Source organism: Aythya marila (assembly GCF_965140915.1).
Source record: "Aythya marila genome assembly, chromosome: 1".
NCBI classification, from domain to species: domain Eukaryota; kingdom Metazoa; phylum Chordata; class Aves; order Anseriformes; family Anatidae; genus Aythya; species Aythya marila.
In genome coordinates this window covers 126,655,359-126,660,762 of record NC_139042.1, presented here as the reverse complement: position 1 = coordinate 126,660,762, position 5,404 = coordinate 126,655,359, and positions in this window count along the sequence as shown.

The following is a 5,404-nucleotide window of genomic DNA, read 5'->3' as shown; positions in this document are numbered from 1 at the left end:
TTTCTTGGGAGAGCCCCAGAGAGATGGAGAGCAGGTCAGGAGAGAAGATGGAGTGCAGCTTCTCTCCTTCCAAGGTCTCCAAGCCACCTGCTGTTTTTGTCGTTTCTCCCAGGAAGCAGACAAGAAGCCCCAAAGTTTCCTTTCTTCTGCCTCATTCCTATGTTTATAGTGCTCCAGGTACAGGGTTGTACCGTCCAGGATGTTCTCCAGCCAATCCAAGTCCTTTTGGCCTCCAGCCTCTGCTTTCCTACTCCCCTGTGGATGCACTAGCATCATTCAGACAAGTTTACTTTTTATTTTGCTAAGCAACAGCTTGTTTCCTTTTCACTGCACTGCCCCTGGTCCTTGTTCCAGCTGCAGCCTCTATTCCATTGTTTTGCCCTGAGATGGATTGTTGCTCGACCCCTTGGTGTGTGCATTCGGCTGGAGCTCAACTCAAACTCTTGTGGTCATACTGTCCCCAAACCTTTTTCGTCTGCATCTCCCCAGGCAGGTCTCAGTCTTGAAAGGGAGACTGGATTCTGAACACAAAAATTGCATATACATAGCACTAGGCTCCTTGACACGGTGCTCCCACACCCAGCGGGAGAGCAGAGAGAGAAGGAAAAAACTAGAATTCTTATCTCTGCCCTGCAGGCGTTTGAGTTTCAACAGGAAATCTTAACTGCAGTGCACTCCAGCAGTATCACACACCTCTGCTTAGTTCAGTCCAGGGCCAACTTCAGCATGCATTCACCAGTAGCAATAGGGTTTGGGCAATAGGCAGGCAGGTCAAAAACCGCATGTCTTGAGTCCTGTGGCTTTCCCCACACCCCAACAGGCTGTGGGTTTCTCTCTACAAAATGGCAACGCATGCTATCTGGTTTGGGAGCTTCTTTCTACAGGCCAATTTTAAACCTGTTATCTGCTGTTTATACTGAACTTTTACCCGAGCATGTTACCACAATTCAAAGGAAAATCTGGTTCTTGAACTACTTCCTAAATTAAGGAAGCTCTTCTATTTTAGTGTAATAGCCATTTCACATCTATATTATTTATATCATTTTTATATCAAAAAACGGTTTATCTTCAGGTGCTAAACTGAGATTTTAAACATTTAGGAATATTTTCTTTTCATTTTGGAAAGACTGACGCATTAGAAAGAAAAAAAAATGATTTTTCTGTTCTTGGCAGAGTGGGCAGATGCAAATTCTTTTTTTTTTTTTTAATTTTCTTTTGTTCCAGGGCTTTGTTCAGCTGAGTTATTCTGGTGTCAATGGCCAAGAAGAAGGTGAAAGTGCACCTGGATAAACAAATGAACAGGAACCAGAGAAAGAAAGGGAATCACTCTGACACCAGGCTGCCCTTCGTTTCTTTCAATGGGTCTCAAAAAGTACGGGCAGTGCCTGCTGAACAATCCCAGCTGACATTTGTTTGTTCACAGTAGACCCACAGCAGTTCCAGGGGACAGCCAAATTCCTCATAAAAGCATATGGGCTCACAATGGTATTTAGAGTCCTGGCTCCTGCTGATTTCTGTAGCTGTTTTGTGAGAGCAGAGTCCAAACATCTTTGAGTTCTCTACTTACTACTGATTGGAAACTCATATCCTGAGGGGAAAACAAACAAACAAACAAACAAAAACCCACAACCCAACTCACAGACAATGAAGCAGAATGAAAAAAAATGTTGGAACAGCAAAAACCGTGTCCCAGGCTTGGTGTGCACTATTCATCCAACTCAGTCCCATTTCCAGCCCCTGTGACCAGCATGGTGACCAGCTACTCATGGCCAGGGGGTGCCTTGGCAGTGAGTACCTCTCAGCAGGGTTCTGCTCCTGCTGCAACTTGTGGCAGGGCACAAGTTATGTGGCTGCTGTCTTTTGCTGTGGTCCTTTCTCTCATGGAGCCATTGACCGTGAGGACAACAGACAGGCAAGAGGCCTGCAAGCAGTTAGAATATAACAGAAGAGTTCAGTAGGAAGGGACCTGCAAAGATCAAGTCCAGCTGACTGACCTCTTCAGGGCTAACCAAAAGCTTAAGCATGTCACTGAGGGCATTATCCAAATGCCTCTTGAACACTGACTGGCATGGGCCATCAAACACCCATCTGAAAGCCTGTTCCAGTGTTTGGCCATCCTCACTGTAAGGAATTTTCCCCCGATGTTCAGCCTGAATCTCCACTGGCACAGCTTTGTGCTCTTCCTGTGCGCCCTGTCACTGGGCACCAGGGAGAAGGGACTTGTATCTCCCTCTCCACTTCGCTTGCACAGTGAGCTGCAGAGAGCAATGAGGTTGCCTCCTTTTCTCCAAACTAGACAACCTAAGTGTTCTCAGCCTCTCCTCATCGGACCTGCCCTCCAGGCTTTTTACCACCTTTGTTGCAGTCCCCTAGATGGGACTGGGTTTGTGTCTCTGAAGGCAGTCAGTACTCAAACAGTGGAGTTGATCAAAGAGTTGATCAAAAACCGGGTAGAAGAATGCGCACCACTAAGTCCCCAGGATAAATCACCTCACTCTCTCAATTTTCTAAAGGATAAACAAATGGATACTGTTAGCTCTAAGCAGAGAAGGCAAAAATTAAGCTACAGAGAAGTTGATGCATTTTGTACAAAAGTTTTTGTTTTTGTTTTCCTCTGTCTTTACTTTTTCCGTACTGGAACACCGCCACCTCCCTCCAAATGCTCTCTAGAAGCCAGACCCAACAGATACTGCAGTTTAAGCCTGAGAAAGAATATTTTGAAGGAACTGGAAGAGTTCTTAATAATGTGGGCAGAGAAACTGCAGTGGATAGCAAGTAAAAAATGTTGCTACGTGCAATTTTTACATTGCGTGTGTACACATATGCATGTGAGCGTTTCTGTTTTTCGGGGGTGTGAGCTCCTCTGGCAATTATGTGTTCAGGTATGAACTACCCCTTCTGGACTCAATAAGGAGGATGCAGAATATATGTGTGCGTGTGACCAATATAGCAGTTGCTTTGCCAATACATCCCTATTCCAGAATACAGGGACTTTTATCACATCTGTTGCCTGTGCTTTGCTAAGCAGTGCAAAACAGATAATTAGAACATTGTGCCAATGGCAGTGCTAAGGTGGGTCTTGCCTTCTCTGCAAAAGCAAAGGCTGTAACCAGTGGTTGCTCTCTAGGTACTGATACCAATACAAAGTACAAACCTCATGGGCTACAGTTCTGGTTTTGGATTAAGAGCAAGGATACAAGCATTGCCAGAGATAAAGGAAATGGGGAGATGAGATACCTGCAAAGGAAACTGCAGTACCTCTAAAGTTATTTTAAAATGTTTTAGAGAAAGTAGTATTCTGGTGAAAATCCTGCTCTGCTGAGTTGGGTTCTGTATTGCTCATGACCTGCTGAGGAAATTGAATAATGAGGTGGAAAAAAGCACCTGTTTAAACAAAGGTGCACAAACAGGGAGCAAGTGACTCCTGGAGTAGAAGCCAATTTCAGTGCAGACACTTCTGGCACTGCACAGGGCACTGGTAACACCTAACCACTATGCTGAATTTAGGCATTCATTCTGGTCTTATTATCCTGTACATGAAACATGGAGCAGGCTTTCAGTAGCCTGCTTTACAGGCAGGATTCTTCAGTGCTTTAAGGAGAGCATTCACTCTGAAACAGAACTTCCAGTGCTTCTGTCTTTGCCTCAAAGTGGGGACTTGCTGAGACTTTATGATTGCTCCAGAACTTTGAAGTTGGAATTTAAGTGCACTCTCCAAATCCCTCCCTCCAAACCACCACAAATCCCAGCCTTGCTGCAGAGTCTGGTCTGAAGAAGTTCCAGGGCTGTTGCCAAATCCAGACCCTCAGCTCCCTGCCTCTCTTCCAGATCTTCCACTCCTAAGCCTGACTTTGCAATTAGCCATTACACTGTCACAGCCAACTCTAGCAAGGTTCTAGGGAAACCTGTCTATCCAGGGACACAGCACTGACAAGCTTAAAAATCCTAGATCACAAGATGTAGTTCCTTAAACTGGGAGGTTTGGTTTTAAAAAGCAGTAATAGATGTTGAATTTTCACCTGCCCTTTGGCTGCTGAATTGCCCTGCCTCTCATCGTCTCATGCTGAGGAGACCTGTTCACTCTGTCCACTCTCCAGAAGCTCATTAGGAGGGATGGAGTCAAGCCTCATGCACCGACCCTGCTCAACAGCATGTGTTTCAATTGTCATGTGGAAGATACAGCTTCAGAGAATGAGAAAATAGAATCACTCCTCTCCATCTTTCTGGGCAAGGAGGACAGAAGTTTAGTGAGATCAGTCTCCAAAGAGGGCTGGAGTCCTCACCCTGTGCTGATGGCTGCACGATGTTGCTGGAGTGAAAACCAGTGCTGGAAGAAATGAATGCCAGGTGTATGGTTCAGGTACCTGTCTCTCTAAGAGTTTGCTTCTGCACTCTCCTCCAAGGTATAGAGTAAATATGATCTGTTATAGAGTACAAACACACCACAGGACCCAGATCTGTGATTTATATTTTATTTTCCTTCTTTTTACAAGCAAGAAAATCCCTGGATTAAAACAATCAGAATTAATCAGACACCCAAAAGAATTCACCAGGAAATGGCTGTCAGGATGAGCAGCATGGCATGGGCGGGGTTTGGTGCTGAAATCCAACTTGAGATCTGTCCCAGCACCAATATCCCAAGCCCACTGAGATGTGACTTTGCAGGTGGTGTATGCCCCATCGTACCAAAAGCAATAATGCAGCAGCCATGCTCTTCTAGGGCATCTCCCACTAATGGGACCCCTGGGGGTTGAAACAGTGGATAGTAAGAGAGCATACCGGGTCCTTGGAGAAAAAAAGACAGTACGAAGAGGGAGGAAGCCAGAGAGAAAATAAGATGACTGAAATGATTAATTCTGGGATGCTAACAGCTAGGGAGACCAGACCCTCAATAAGAACTCTCAGGGAAAGTGTTTCTCTGGTTTGATCAGGTATTCTTGTCCTAATTCAGCCTCTCCCCAGGAAGAGGTGGGATATCCACCCATATCCAAATAGTGTAAGCTGGAACTAGTACTATGAATTCTGCTTGGAATTTCTGCTGGAACAGTGAAAACTGTCTGCAAGCACTGTCACTCAGCTGGCAGGCAGACCCATCAACTATACCAAGCCCAGATATCCCCCAGACTTTACAGCAAGAGCATGTGTTAACCATTTCATGTGCCACCTACAGAGCAATTTAGCAAAGACAACACAAAAAAAATCCAGAAAACAGAGGACAGATGGAGGCCCAGGGAAGTCCAGATGTAGTTCTAGATGATGCGAACATGCTGAATCAGAGGTACACAGGGCTCCTCCTCTCAGGCAAAGATAGTGGGGCTGCAGAGAAAAATTCATGAGGCTGCTAGGTCTGTACAGGGGCTAAGGAAGGGAACAGCAAAACATCTTTGTGGGGCTCACACCTACC